Below are 16,532 nucleotides of genomic sequence, written 5' to 3' on the forward strand. Positions count from 1 at the left end.
GCCTCCTCTAATGCTGGCCCACATATCCAATGACTACCTACTACTGCTAGCAGTTACTGACTCCTTTAGCTCAAATGCCAGAGGACTGTGTTCCAGCACTGCCGATGATCCACGTGGGGTGTCAATATGATGCCACATGATGGAATATTTTTTTCCAAATTTGCTTTTCTTTAAAAGCCTAGGAAACTATTGTTAAAAGAACATCTTAATGTTGCAAAGTCAAACAAATTAGAAAATGCCAGCACTAAAGATGTCTGTGCAACCTTAATTCAGCCCCCTTGTGTGTAGTCAGTGCATAGTATGGACCTGTTCCGGGGATGAATCAGCTTTCAATAATCTTAACATTTTTGAGGGGTGGGGGTTCTGTGTAATTAAATATATACAGTAAAACAGGCAAATATGGAAAGCAGCCTAGCTAATGTTGCCATTACTGACCTGTCGACTTTTTTTTTTAATTGCAGCCTTAAACTTACCTGGATGTCTATCTGATATTCCATATCTTATGGAAGATTTTAAAAATATTCTTCTGCCCAGAATTTGTTACACTAGTAGATAAATATACCTGCTCTCTCTTTCTCTGCTCCATTCTCTTTCCCCTCATGCAACTGGACTGAAGCTGATAACGAAATGGGAAAGCACATTTATAAATAGCGAAAGGGAGTAGCTGATTCACTAAATTACAAAAAGACATCATGGACACAATTGCAGAAAGACCTGAGCCCTGTTAATAATCGTCTTTAACAAGTCATATGGCTGAGTCAGAAGCACCCAAGTGAACAAATCTTCTACAACCAACAGCTGAGACTAATGGATACAGCAGAAAAGAACCATTATAGCCACAAAACTGTTTCAAATATTGATCGAAATGCTAAGTACTATTGACTTAGTTAATGAATATTTGCCTTTCCAAGTGCTTTCTACAGAAACAGAAGTGCTGATTCTTTGATTTCTACATTTTAAGAAAAATAATGACTTAGGTTTTTTTTTTGTTTTAGAACTGAGAAGATTGAAATGGATACATAACTTCTGATGACAACACAGCAGTGATATATTTATATTCTTTCCATGAGCTGAATTCCAGAGCATGTTTGTTAACGCACTTCCATTTGATAGTCAAATTTGATTCTACCCCATTTCTAATAGCTAGGATAAGAATGTATAGCAACAAAATTCTCGCATGCTTCAAGACAAAAAACAGACAGTTATTTGCTGGAGCTTATGAAGAAAATTCCTCCGTAGGCATCTTGACCATTCTGACACTATAGGTCAAATTACAAAGGTTGAATATAAACAAATAACACAAGTATGTAGGGACAAAATTAGAAAGGCCAAGGCACAAAATGAGATCAAACTAGCTAGAGATATAAATACAAATACATTTGAAGCGAAAGGAAGACCAAGGACAGGGTAGGCCCGTTACTCAATGGGAGAGGGGAACAAGAACAGAAAATGTGGAAATGGCAGAGGTGCATAATGACTTATTTGTTTCAGTTTTCACCAAGAAGGTTGGTGGTGATTGGATGTCTAACATCGTGAATGCCAGTGAAAATGAGGTAGGATCAGAGGCTAAAATAGGGAAAGAACAAGTTAAAAATTACTTCTGTAAGTTAGATATCTTCAAGTTACCAGGTCTTGATAAAATGCATCCCAGATTAGTCAAGGAGCTGACTGAAGAGATATCTGAGCCATGAAAAGGCATGGAAGACGGGAAAGATTCCAGAAGATTGGAAAAGGGCAAATATAGTGCTCAGCTATAAAAAGGGAAATAAGGACAACCTGGGGAATTACAGACCAATCACCTTAACTTCTGTACCCAGAAAGATAATGGAGCAAATAATTAAGCAATCAATTTGCAAACATCTAGAAGATAATAAGGTGATAAGAAACAGTCAGCATGGATTTGTCATGCACAAATTGTGTCAAACCAACCTAATAGCTTTCTTTGACAGGGTAACACGAGCCTTGTGGATAGGGGGGAAATGGTAGACATGGTATATCTTGTCTTTAGTAAAGCTTTTGATATAGTCTCGCAAGACCTTCTCATAAAGAAACTAGGGAAAAGCAAAACTGGTTGGAAAACCATTCCCAGAGAGTAATCAGTGGTTCACAGTCATGCTGGAAGGGCATAATGAGTGGGGTCCCACAGGGATCAGTTCTGGGTCTGGTTCTGTTCAATATCTTCATCAATGATTTAGATAATCGCATAGAGAGTACACTTATTATAAAGTTTGCAGACAATACCAGGCTGGGCGGGGTTGAAAGAGCTTTGGAGGATAAGATTAAAATTTAAAATGATCTGGACAAACTGGAGAAATGGTCTGAAGTAAATAGGATGAAATTTAATAAGGACAAATGCAAAGTGCTCCACTTAGGAAGGAACAATCAGTTGCACACATACAAAATGGGAATTGACTGCCGAGGAAGGAGTACTGTGGAAAGGGATCTGGGGGTCATAGTGGACCACAAGCTAAATATGAGTGAACAGTGTACGCAGTTGCAAAAAAGCGAACATCATTCTGGGATGTATTAGCAGGAGTGTTGTAAGCAAGACATAAGAAGTTATTCTTCCGCTCTACTCCATGCTTATTAGGCCTCAATTGGAGTATTGTGTCCAGTTCTGGGTGCCACATTTCAGGAAATATGTGGACAAATTGGAGAGAGTCCGGAGAAGAACAAACAAAATGATTAAAGGTCTAGAAAACATGACCTATGAGGGAAGATTGAGAAAATTGGGTTTGTTTAGTGTGGAAAAGAGAAGACTGAGAGGGGACATGATAACAGTGTTCAAGTACATAAAACGTTGTTAAAAGGAGGAGGGAGAAAAAATGTTGTTCTCAACCTTTGAGGACAGGACAAGAAGCAATGGGCTTAAATTGTAGCAAGGGAGGTTTAGGTTGGTCATTAGGAAAAACATCCTAACTGTCAGGGTGGTTAAGCACTGGAATAAATTGCCTGGGGAGGTTGTGGAATCTCCATCATTGGAGATTTTTAAGAGCAGGTTAGACAAACACCTGTCGGGGATGGTCTAGATAATACTTAGTCCTGTCTTGAGTGCAGAGGACTGGACTAGATGATTTCTCGAGGTCCCTTTCAGTCCTATGAGTCTATGACACTTTTCTCCGAATTAACAAGTCCTGGCTGCTCTTGAAGACGGGAGAGTTGCTAGAAGTACCATTGGTCTTGTCAAGAATGCCATTTCCTCCATTCTTAAGAGGATCTGCCCATCTGCTTCCACTCTCCTCTCTCCCTGAGGCCACAAAGCCTCTTTCCATCTCTGTAGCCCTCCTATCCTATTCATACCCATTGCTCGCATCTTTCTTCCAGAGAGCAAATGTCACCACACTGCCAGGGAGCAGTAGTTGTAGCATTATCTATCCTCTGCTAAGGTTAGTTGATACAGCTCATTAGGGTACTGAACTTTCTATTCTTTCTTTCTATGGACAATCCAAGGATATTTGCTAGTGATAATTAGAGGAAGCAGGACAAAATTTCATATGGTCACTATTCAAACTACTCAGGTTAGTTGTCGATACTTTTGATCATCTCTGCAAGGATGCTGTCAGGGTTCTCCCCCACTCTGAACTCTGGGGTACAGATGTGGGGACCCGCATGAAAGACCCCGTAAGCCTATATTCTACCAGCTTAGGTTAAAAACTTCCCCAACACACAAATTCCTTTCCTTGTCCTTGGATGGTATTGCTGCCACCACCAAGTGATTTACACAAAAATTCTGGGGAGGGTCATTTGGAATCCCTATCCCCCCAAAATATCGCCCCAAATTCCTTCACCCCCTTTCCTGGGGAGGCTTGAGAATAATATACCAACTAATTGCCTTAGCAATGTGAGTACAGACCAGACCCTTTATTTTTAGGACACTAAAATCAATCAGGTTCTTAAAAGAAGAACTTTATTATAAAAAAAAAAAAGTAAAAGAATCACATCTGTAAAATCAGGATGGAAGGTACCTTTACAGGATAATAAAAAGATTTAAAACACAGAGGACTCCCCTCTGGACTCAGCTTCACAGTTACAAAAACAGGAATAAAACTACCTTTGTGGCATAGGAAAATTCACAAGCCAAAATAAAAGATAACCTAATGCATTTCCTTGCCTTACTTACAATTTTGTAATTTTATATAGACATTCCAGGTATGTTTTCAGGAGATGTTGTACCTGCTTGGTCTCTCCTTCCATCCAGAGAGGGAACAAACAAAGAGAGCCACAAACAAATCCTCCCCCCCGCCTGCCAGATTTGAAAGTATCTTCTTTCCTCATTGGTCCTTCTGGTCAGGTGCCAACTAGCTGATTTGAGCTACTTAACTCCTTACATGTAAAGTGATTCAGTACAGCTGCCAAGCAGGGATTTTATGCTACCCTTTTCTTTATATTTATGATAGATGCCCAGAAAACAAATCAAGCCATTGGAATATAGGATTAGGAACATATCCCACCAGCAATATCTAGTCACTGGCATGAACATTATAATTGAGAACATGTTCTTCATCGACTAAACACTGTTGTGCAGAGTTTGGAATACGAATACAACGGAGGGACATAAGTTTTACCAACAGAAGCACTAGTGTGGACAACGCTATGATGGTGAGAGGTGCTCTCCTGCTGACATAGCTACCGCAGCTCACTGGGCGTGGTTTAATTATGTTGACGGGAGAGCTCTCTCCTGTCGGCATAGAGCGGCTACATGGGAGATCTTACAGCAGCACAACTGCATCGGTACAGCCTTGCATGTATACACGCTAGTGTATACATGGCCGCAGTTACCCACTCAAGCTAACACAACCACACTGCAAAGCAATACTCAAGCTACATACAGTGATTAGCGGCACAGATTGATTGGATTAGTCAGTGGGGAATTGTGACTCAAACTGCTGCATCCCCACTGCATTACTAGCTCAAGTGTCAGCAACACTCAAGCTTCAAGCCATGCTTCCTGATGGGCCAGCTAACACGAGCTTAAAGCACCACTCAACTTGAGCTAGCGATTTCCAGGTGCGGATGTGAGGCAGGTTGGGGGCAAGTGTCAAGATACACCTGGAGCTAACACTGCAGTGAAGGCACGTCCTTAAACCATCATGCAACTTAATTTTTATGTAATCTGTTAGAACATGGGAGCTATCTACTATGGCAAATGTGACCTCCAAATAAAAACCAATCAGATCAACTAATTAATTAGACAGTTCTGTGTGATGATGTGAATGGGTATCATAAGTCACTAATGACAATAAAAGTTATATCTTCTTGCCCTAAAGAGGGCTCAAACCCTTAAAACCAAGGGTAGAGAGGAAGAAAAATGCTAGACTAATGCAGACAAAGGCTCATAGTAAGGGACAAAAATCTTTGGTCTTGCCCAAACTGCTTATATAAACAATATTTAAACATGAAAGAAGTCATTAATATGCATGACTTTAACTTTTTTCACTGTGACTAGTGCACTGTTGTTCAAGAATTAATCATTCCACTTATTTAAATCTCATTAATAATCATGCACATGTTGAAGATGAACCTAATGAGTTTGTGAATTTAGGTTTCCTATTGGTATTTAAAAATGCTGGGCCCAATCCTCAGATAAAGAACTGGCTCTGTTTCATTTTATAATTACCATTAATAGATGTACATGAAAGGCCTCTTCAATGCTCAAGTTGAGCCCCCAAAGATTTTACCAAGATCAAAAGAGTGGAATTTATCTTCAATTCTGTGGAGTTTAGGAGCATTGCAGAAGTGTCAAGGCTGTGCAATCCCAGTGAAAACAAATAACTTTAGATTACTCTGGGCTTTTGTTTGACAGGAGTACAGATAGTTAAGGTAACTGTATATTACTCTTCTTAGTGAGTTCTGTTACCACACCAACGAGTACTGGCTGCTAATGCTGATGGGGGGTATGGATGGAGAAAATCCAGCACATTCCTGGAGTTTAACTGTCTGCTTGGAAATTTGACATTTGAAGCATGATGCAGAAAAAATAATTGATTTATATTTGTCACCATTTTAAGAGTCAGCATTCATCAACATTTACCAGTATCTGAGAACTCAATCATAATCTGCTTGATTCATCCACGATTAAGAGGAACATTTTATTAGACCAAGGTGATCTAAAAGCTCAAGTAGATATGTTCTGTACCTTTCATCTTACCTGCAGTAAACTTTCATACATTCCTTTGTTTTCTGCATTACATTGCCTTTATTTAACTCTATGCGAAACGTATCTTGTGCCTCCTTTCTGCTATGAACCACTCTCTGTAGCGCTGTGTCATATAATCTCTTTTTTTCCCTCTAGTACTGTAGTCTTTACGCCTGATTCTCATTTATATTATGGCCCCTTTACCAAAGCAGTGGGTCTATCATTAAAACAGGCTGTCATAAATATAAAGGGAAGGGTAATCACCTTTAAAATCCCTCCTGGCCAGAGGAAAAATCCTTTCACCTGTAAAGGGTTAAGAAGCTAAAGGTAACATTGCTGGCACCTGACCAAAATGACCAATGAGGAGACAAGATACTTTTAAAAGCTGGGAGGAGGGAAAAAAACAAAGGGTCTCTGTCTGTCTGTCTGATGCTTTTGCCGGGGACAGAACAGGAATGGAGTCTTAGAACTTGGTAAGTAATCTAGCTAGGTATGTGTTAGATTATGATTTCTTTAAATGCCTGAGAAAATAGCTGTGCTGAATAGAATGACTATTCCTGTCTGTGTGTCTTTTTTGTAACTTAAGGTTTTGCCTAGAGAGAGTCTCCATGTTTTGAATCTAATTACCCTGTAAGGTATTTACCGTCCTGATTTTACAGAGGTGATTCTTTTTTTTTTCTTCTATTAAAAGTCTTCTTGTAAGGAAACTGAATGCTTTTTCATTGTTCTAAGATCCAAGGGTTTGGGTCTGTGGTCACCTATGCAAATTGGTGAGGCTTTTTACCAAACCTTCCCCAGGAAGTGGGGTGCAAGGGTTGGGAGGATTTTTGGGGGAAAGACGTTTCCAAAATGTTTTCTCAGGAACCCAGATAAAGTTTGGTGGCGGCAGTGGAAGTCCACGGGCAAAGGGTAAAATAGTTTGTACCTTGGGGAAGTTTTAACCTAAGCTGGTAAAAGTAAGCTTAGGAGGTTTTCATGCAGGTCCCCACATCTGTACCCTAGAGTTCAGAGTGGGGAAGGAACCTTGACACAGGCCTATGATGGCACCGCATACTGCCTCCGTCCATACTTTCAGACATATGTGGAAGGGTTGCTCCAAACTACAGTCCATAGATCACACCCTGACCCGGTGTCAGTTAGCACAGAGCAGTATAAAGGAGTCTTCATGTAAATGAGAATTGGATCCCCTGAGTCTTCCACTTCAAAAATTCTTTCCAATCTCTATTGTGTGCCATTGCATTATACTCATAATGCATGTGTGTGCCTGGGGTAGTCTGTACTGGTTTATTAAACTTTAATATGCCCAGAATCAATGGGAAAGGTGGCACAGTGTACTATTAAATAATTGTATATCCATTCCCTGTATGGTTTGCCCGCACTATTCTACTGTGTAGCTCAACTATGTTCCCATTCAATACACTATTTTATCTGCCCCCCCTCCCCCCGCTTATAACATGCCACTTTTCCTTTCACTTCTGTTTTGCAAACATCCCATTCATTCTCTATTGCCCTGATCCAAAGCCCATTAAAGTCAATAGAAAGAATCTCACTGACTTCAATGGGCTTTGGATAAGGCCCTAAATATCATAGGGTTTCTTTGCTCTTCCCCCTCACCCGTCCACCTCCCTACATTTATCTCCTTCTCCCCTTATGAAAATTAATAGACATATGGCTTGTGGAGGGAAGGCTAAAATCCAAAACTTTGCTAATAGTTTACAGAAGTTCTGGGACCAACTTCTCACTTGTGCAAATTGGTGTAACTCCATTGACTTCCAATTTATATAACCCTTGGGTGCTACATAAGACATTTAATTTTGCGTGTTAAGGGGATGGTACATAAGGCATTTAGAGATTTTCTTGGTACTTTATTCCAAAAATTCTTTCAGTTGCTCTATTAATTTTTCAGATAATCTTCCTAATTATAAATGTATCCTTTGATGCGTGCATCACAGTAACATAGCCTAGATTATCGGATAATCTCCCTTTATTTATTTTAAATCTGCATTTTGTATACAATTTCTGAGCTGAAAACTAAAAGCTTGAAAATACTGGAACAATGGTAACCTTCCCCATTGCTTTGCTCCCTACTCTTCCCACCTTCACCCCCCATTTACAACTGGTGACAATTAAATTTGAAATAACTGGTGTGTCAAAAGACAGCTAAAATTTTGGGTAGTGGAGAAACTTTGCTAATGAGCTGTGCTTGGCATCCCTTTTGTTATTTTTAATTAGTTCCTGAAATGCCATAATGTAACACGTTCCCATTTATATGACAAACAACAATTCTTGTTTGTTTTTCCTCTCTTGTAAGAGGATAACAAACCATTTAATAGCAAGGACTCATGCAACAGAAATAAGAAGCACAAAATGTTGCTATCTGATGTGAGTATGCGGTGGGCATGTGGTTGGAAAGGGAAGTCCAAGGAAAGAATGCATGTGAGAGAAATACAGAAATGCTGTGTTCTATAGCACTGCAATTCTCTGTACTCCAATTTTCATTCACTGACCATTCCCAGACATGTATTTGCATGAAGACACAGTTAAGATTTTCTGAATATTAGTGAACATGTATTTAAAATCTCTTTAAAACATTTGTAAAAATAGTTTTGATCTCTAAAATGTGTGGCATATATCGAATACATGAGGGTACGATAAGTGGATGTAACTGATGCTCTCTTACAGTCACCTGCATAGCTCACTGATAGCTTCGCTACTCACGAGTAACGTGATCATCCCATGTTCAACGTTTCCTGTTAGTTTCTATAACAATAGCAACAAGAGGCCCCATCAGGTCTCAAAACAACGTCCCTTTCCTCAGAGTTTGTCTCATTCGAGCAAACAAGAGTCCCTTTAGAGTACTGAAGGAGACTTGTGCTGCCACGTTGTTCTCTGAGCCAGGTCCCTCATGAGTTCTTATGGAGAACAAGTGCCCCACTGAGGGACATTTTCTCTAAAGAGCATAGTTCACCAGAGTACCTACCACGGGCAATGGTTTGCATTTAAAGAACACAGTGATTCACAACCTGGCTGATACAGCTCACCCTGGCCGGGGCTCAGGCAATTAACAAGGTCAAATGTTGCTGAGATGTGGATTGTTAAAGAGCATGGAGTTTTGCCTAATGGGAACAGGGAATGGGGTGGGGGAGATGGGAACAGGGAATGGGGGTGGGGAAATTGGAATCCTGTTTGGCTAAGGGCAGGAATGGGAACAGGGAATGGGGGTGGGGAAATTGGAATCCTGTTTGGCTAAGGGCAGGAATGGGAACAGGGAATGGGGGTGGGGAAATTGGAATCCTGTTTGGCTAAGGGCAGGAATGGGAACAGGGAATGGGGGTGGGGAAATTGGAATCCTGTTTGGCTAAGGGCAGGAGTGGGAACAGGGAATGGGGGTGGGGAAACTGGAATCCTGTTTGGCTAAGGGCAGGAATGGGAACAGGGAATGGGGGTGGGGAAATTGGAATCCTGTTTGGCTAAGGGCAGGAATGGGAACAGGGACACAGGTGGGGCTCTGTGGTGTCAGAGCTGGGAAGGGGGACACAAAGGAAGGCAACTGGAATCATGCTTGCCGGAAGTTCACCCCAATAAACATCGAATTGTTTGCACCTCTGGACTTCGGGTATTGTTGCTCTCTGTTCATGCGAGAAGGACCAGGGAAGTAAGTGGGTGAAGGAAGAAGCCCCCTAACGTATATGGCCAAAATAAGATCATCCATCAGCACCACCTGACCTACATCCATAATCACATCCTGACCAAAAGCCAAACAGACAGGGGTTTAGGTTTGTATACAGCAGCCAGCATTGTTGGAGGCTGCTCTTCATTAACTACTCTATAATCTTTAAATCAAGACTGTTATCTTTCTAAAAGTTATGCCGTAACCCCAAACAGAAGTTATGGGCTTGATGGAGAAAATACTGAGTGAAATTCTCTGGTTTGTGTTGTGCAGGAAATCAAACTAGGCTGTCATAATGGTTCTTTCCAACATTCAAATCTATGGCAATTTTATCAATGGCTACTGGGCAGCAACTGGTTAAGAATGTCAAAGGATTCTTCAGAATAGCGGTTATATAGGTATTTGTGTGCATGTGTTGGTGTACATCTCCATAGCTTTATGTTCACTAAGATTGTTGTCATCGTTGGAATTTCCTAAGGCTTATCTTTCAGATCTTAATGACTTATTACAATAGCATTAGATGTTAAATAATGCTTTGGTAAGCCGTGTAAATTCGTTTGTCTTTTAGATTATCATTAGGCGTTCAAAACCTGTAGTTGAATGTTCAACCATTCATTGTCAGACTCTGGCACCGAAACCTTTCTTGGCTGATTCTCTGACATATTAAAATCAATTATTAAAATATATTTTCAAGGATAAATGCAACTCACCCTTACAGTCTTAGAAGATGAAGTTTTCAAAAGTGACTAGTTATTGGTGGGGGGCCTCCATGAATGGGAGCCCAGCTTGGGACACAATAAAGAGCCCTGATTTTCGGAGGGTAGATGCTCTGCAATTCTGAACAATGAGGCTATTTTAAGATGTCTCAAGTTGTTGCAAGGATAGGTACCTGGGTTAGTGTTTTTGTTGTGTGGTTTATGGAACTTGGACAGCAAAGGTTGTAGATCCTTGATGATGTATTGGAGAGGTTTTAGTTGGGGGCTGAAGGCTGAATTCTGGGTACTCTTCAGCTGAAGTGAAGAAACAGATTGACAGAGCCAGAAGAGTTACCCAGAAGCTACCTACTACAGGACAGGCCCAACAAAGAAAATAACAGAAAGCCACTAGCCATCACCTTCAGCCCCCAACTAAAACCTCTCCAACGCATCATCAAGGATCTACAACCTATCCTGAAGGACGACCCATCACTCCCACAGATCTTGGGAGACAGGCCAGTCCTTGCTTACAGACAGCCCCCCAACCTGAAGCAAATACTCACCAATAACCACACAACAAAAACGCTAACCCAGGAACCTATCCTTGCAACGAAGCCCGTTGTCAACTGTGTCCACATATCTATTCGGAAGACACCACCATAGGGCCTAATCACATCAGCCACGCTATCAGAAGCTCGTTCACCTGCACATCTACCGATGTGATATATGCCATCATGTGCCAGCAATGCCCCTCTGCTATGTACAAACTGGACAATCTCTACGTAAAAGAATAAATGGACACAAATCAGACGTCAAGAATTATAACATTCAAAAACCAGTCACAGAACACTTCAATCTCTCTGGTCACTCGATTACAGACCTATAAGTGGCAATTCTTCAACAAAAAAACTTCAAAAACAGACTCCAACGAGATACTGCTGAATTGGAATTAATTTGCAAACTGGATACAATTACATTAGGCTTGAATAAAGACTGGGAGTGGATGTGTCATTACACAAAGTAAAACTATTTCCATGTTTATTTCCCCCCCCCACACACACACTGTTCCTCACATGTTCTTGTCAACTGCTGGAAATGGCCCACCTTGATTATCACTACAAAAGGTTTTTTTTTTTCTCTCCTGCTGTTAATAGCTCACCTTACCTGATCACTCTCGTTACAGTGTGTACGGTAACATCCATTGTTTCATGTTATCTGTGTATATAAAATCTCCCCACTGTATTTTCCACTGTATGCATCTGATGAAGTGAGCTGTAGCTCACGAAAGCTTATGCTCAAATAAATTTCTTAGTCTCTAAGGTGCCACAAGTCCTCCTTTTCCTTTTGTGGATACAGACTAACATGGTTGTTACTCTGAAACCTTATTAATACTGTGAACTGTAGGTTTTTGAAGGGTGGGGGTGGTAGGCTGGAAAAACTGTTTGTTTTGGTGAGGTTTTCTTCGTGTCTGGAGGCAATTTGTGGTTTAGAAATAGTTACATGCCACTGTTACGGCTGTTATGCCTCTGTCGTCATATATTATTTTCATGGCGTAGCGTGTGAGCTGGAAGTTGCAGTATTTTGGGAATATTTAGGCAATTAGGACTTGGAGAAGTAAACTTAAGAAATCCTCTCAGTGTGAGAATGGAATAACTTGAGCTAAAGGAGACCAGGTAGTAATACATCATATGGCACAGAAGGATGGTCCTGTAGTTAAGCCACTAGCCTGGGACTGCAACTAGCTTTGCTACAGGCTTTGTGTGACTTTGGACAAGCTAACAATGTTAGAAACCATGAGGAAAGGGAAAGATAATAAGACAGTAAATATCATAATGCCACTGTATAAATCCATGGTAAGCTCACAGCTTGAATACTGCTTGCAGTTCTGGTCACACCATCTTAAAAAAGACACTTTAGAATTGGAAAAGGTACAGAGAAAGGCAACAAAAATTATTAGAGGCATGGAACAGCTTCCATATGAGGTGAGATTATAAAGACTGGGACTTTTCATCTTAGAAAAGAGACAACTAAGGGGGGATATGACTGAGTTTATAAAATCATGAATGGGATGGAGAAAGTGAATAAGGAAGTGTTATTTACCCCTTCATATAACACAAGAACCAGAGGTCATAAGAACAGCCATACTGGGTCAGACCAATGGTCCATCTAGACCAGTATCCTGTCTGCCGACAGTTGCCGATGCCAGGTGCTTCAGAGGGAATGAACAGAACAGGGCAATCATTGAGTGATCCATCCCCTCTCATCCAGTCCCAGCTTTTGCCAGTCAGAATCTAGGGACACCCAGAGCATGGGCTTGCATCCCTGACCTTCTTGGCTAATAGTCATTGATGGACCTATTTGCAGTGAATTTATCTAGTTCTTTTTTGAACCCTTTAATAGTTCTGGCCTTCACACGTGTCCCCTGGCAATGAGTTCCACAGGTTTCTTATGCATAGTTTGAACTAATTCCTTTTGTTTTAAACCTGCTGCCTCTTAATTTCTTTTGGTGACCCAGTCACAATTTTACAAACCTCAATCATATCCCCTTTCAGTCGTCTCTCTTTTCCAAGCTGAAAAGTCCCACTCTTATTAATCTCTCCCCATTCACTCAATGAAATTAATATTCTATTAACCCGAGAGAAAAGGTACAGTAATACTGCAACAATACAGCAAGCACAATGCCAACTGGGGAGAGCAAGTAGGTGTTTTCTTTTTTTAAATACTCTACCAAATTTACACTGGGGGCGGGGGGAATGTAGTGCCAGCAGGTGATGTTGAGTGAAAATGTACAATAAAGAAGTGGATGGTCTGGAGGTTTTGTATTAATAAGTTCAGTTTGCTGATAGCACTTTCCCCAGAGAGGGTCCACGATTCATTTCTCTAGGTCACATCGTGCGGCTAGGGAACAAAGAAAATAAATCTGACAATCCTGCATGGAACTGGGCCAGACCATACTGGATGGCGTCGCTTATAGGTATTTTCTTTTCCTTTTTGGAGTTGCTTTCCATCCCATAGGTAGAACAACTGCTAAAAATAGTGGGATTCTTTTAAACTGTGCCTCACAGCACCTTCTGACAAAACATATAGATACTTCTAGTGTGCAAACTCACAAGCTATTCCCTAAAAAGAAAAGGAGGACTTGTGGCACCTTAGAGACTAACAAATTTATTTGAGTATAAGCTTTCGTGAGCTACAGCTCACTTCACTGGATGCTTTCAGAAGTGAGCTGTAGCTCACAAAAGCTTATACTCAAATAAATTGGTTAGTCTCTAAGGTGCCACAAGTCCTCCTTTTTCTTTTTGAGAATACAGACTAACACGGCTGCTACTCTGAAAGCTATTCCCTGTGTCTTCTGTTGCTGTGAGTAGTTCAAGGGGCTTCTGATACCTTAATGGTTTTGTATGAATCATTTAGAACACTGATAGCCATCGGCTTAAAGTCCATTTTTGTTAAGCTGTGGATACCAGCAGTCTTGAGGGTGAATTGCAAAGGTTTGGTAAGCAAACTTCACGCGTCGGTCAAGATCCTCCGATCAGGAAATGTGCAAAGCGAAATATTTAAAAAAATGCATTTTGTTACAGCTTCAACAAACATCAGAGGGTAAGGCCTTTACCTTGCTCAGCCTCCTTTGGACCTGTCGGAGTTAGCAGCCAAAGAGAGCCATTCTACTGGAGAAATGTGGACTCTGTTTCGAGATAGATTTGGATGAAGATGTTCAGATGGCTCAAAGAATGCCAGGCCGCCATTCCACCTTCCCCTCTTCTTTTTCCCGTCCTTCCCCCGCATCCCTTCCTCGCCCTATTCACGTATGTTTTCTCGTATTTTACTATTGTGACCCCCCCACTGTGACATGTTATAGCTATGTAGTATTTTGCCTGGTCTTGTTGCTTTTACAAGTTGTAAAGTTGCATGATTCCATTAGAGAGCCCATGAAGTGTGCAGTATTTGGAACCATAGACAAGCTGTACATCATTTACCTTTTTGTACTATTCGTTGTCTGTTTCTTTATGAAAATCAATACAAAATGTAATCCTCAAATTATTTTGAAAGGCACCTGAAGAGCACTTCCTCCCGATCTGTTAACAAGTGTAAAATTCTGCTCTGTTGAGCTGGTATAAATCCAGCATACCAACATAGGTGCACTGGATTTACATGATTAAGCAGTACCTGCCCCAGTATAGCCAGTTTGGGGATCTATTTTCTTTCCTAATCCAAATTTCTCATATACAGAACTATTGGATGGGCAGTCCTAAGAGGAAGGATGATCCTGAGGCTAAAGTACTGGGCTGGGGCTCAGGGATCATGCCTCTGCCACAGACTGCCTGGATGACCTTGGGCAAGTCACTTAGAGTTGGTCTACACAGTGTTTTGAAGCCCACGGGAATCAGCCTCCCAGCCTGGGTTGACAGACTCAGGCTAGTGAGGTTGGCACTAGTGCTCTACAAATAGCTTTGTCGACAGCTTGTTGAAGTTGCTCTGAAGCCCACCCCACTCCCTACACCGCATCTCGGGTGTGTGATTCCCCATTCATGTCGACACATATGCACGAACTCCGCTCAAACTAGTAGGTTTAAAATATCAGTGTGGCTGTGGTGGCATGGGCGAGGCTCAGTACAATCCCACCCAACCCCCTGGGTATGTAGCTTTAGGTCCTACCTTGGAGTTGGAGGGGTCATTCTTAGCTCGAGAAGTCACACCTGTGCAAGCTGACCCAGCTGGCACTTGAAAATCAGCAGCATGGCCGCAGCAGGACAGGCGATGGCTCGGGCTAGGTGCCCAGCGTATGCTCCTGTCCAAGACTCTGGATTTGTACTTGGGGCAGCAGCTATACTGCCATTTTTAGTGCGCCAGCTCAGTCAGAGCTAGCATGGGTATGTCTACCTGGTCTGGAAATCATACATGCAACTCCAGGGCAGATATACTCCTCATCTCTTGGCCTCCGTACCCCATCAGTAACATAGGGATAAAAGTACTTCCTGGGTCTGTCTTCTCTATTTAGATTTTAAGCTCTTGCGGGCAAAGACCGTCTGTTTCTGTGTTCTGTCACAATGGGCCCTGCTCTCCATTGGCACATCTAGATGTGACTGTAGTACAAATAACAGATACATCGTCATTAAAATCGGTGCCAAATGCAATGAATAATAAAAGAAATTGGGACTGAAACAGGTGGGTGAAGAACCATCCTGAAAAGTTGGGGAGAGGGGCAGAAAAAAACAAACAAGTTGGAGACACTGATTTTTATACAGTAAAGCATTTATATATAATAATAATTCCTAGGTCTTCTCGAGCACTTTACATCCATAGACCACAAAGCACTTTACAAAGGAGATAAGTGTCATTATCCCCATTTCACAGAGAGAGAAATTGTGGCAAAAAGAGGTGAAGTGACCAAGGTCACCCAGCAAGTCAGTGGCAGAGCTGGGAATAGACTCTGGATCTTCTGCGTCCCAGTCCAGTGCTCTTAGTAATAGGTGAGGCTGCCATTTTCCTAAACGTTTGCCAGGTTAATGCTCTGGAAAATACCAATATATTTTAAAATCATCCCTCAATAGCAGAACATCAAATAACTCATGCTGGGAAAGCTCAGCCTGACAATGTGCCAATCTATTGAAGAAATGACAGGAAATTTATTTGTTGACTAATGACGCTTATCTCTGGATTCGGATAGATGGAGACTCATTAAAATTTTGACTTGAGCTCCTAGAAGTCACCTGACTAGATTAATTGTTGAAGTTGGAGATTAGAAGAATACCTCACTCCTATAGCCTTTTCCACCGGCAGATCTCAAAAGACAAAGGTGGTCAACATGAGTATCCCCATTTTACTGAAGGGGAAACTGAGGCACGGAGTGGCAATGACTTCCCCTACGACACCCAGCAGCAGAGGCAGGAAGAGAACCCAAGTCTCTGGGTCCAGTGCTCTATCCATAAGGCCAGATTGCTTCAGGCACAGAGCTAGGAGTTAGAGTAAGGGGGAGTGGACCTCCCTCCGTTCTCATGAAAACAGTGTAAAGTTCCTTGGGCGGTAGGGT

General features: G+C 41.5%; 1 long non-coding RNA gene across 1 annotated transcript in view; it reads left to right on the forward strand.

Annotated features, from left to right (window-relative positions):
* The window catches only part of LOC122466016, a 17,266-nt gene extending 3,016 nt beyond the window's left edge, over positions 1-14,250 (forward strand). The window contains exon 3 of the long non-coding RNA XR_006291211.1: positions 14,240-14,250. This is a non-coding gene — a long non-coding RNA (uncharacterized LOC122466016). The remainder of the gene's footprint in view (positions 1-14,239) is intronic.
* The last annotated feature ends 2,282 nt before the right edge of the window (positions 14,251-16,532 follow it).

This window comes from Chelonia mydas, chromosome 5, assembly GCF_015237465.2.
Source record: "Chelonia mydas isolate rCheMyd1 chromosome 5, rCheMyd1.pri.v2, whole genome shotgun sequence".
NCBI lineage: Eukaryota > Metazoa > Chordata > Testudines > Cheloniidae > Chelonia > Chelonia mydas.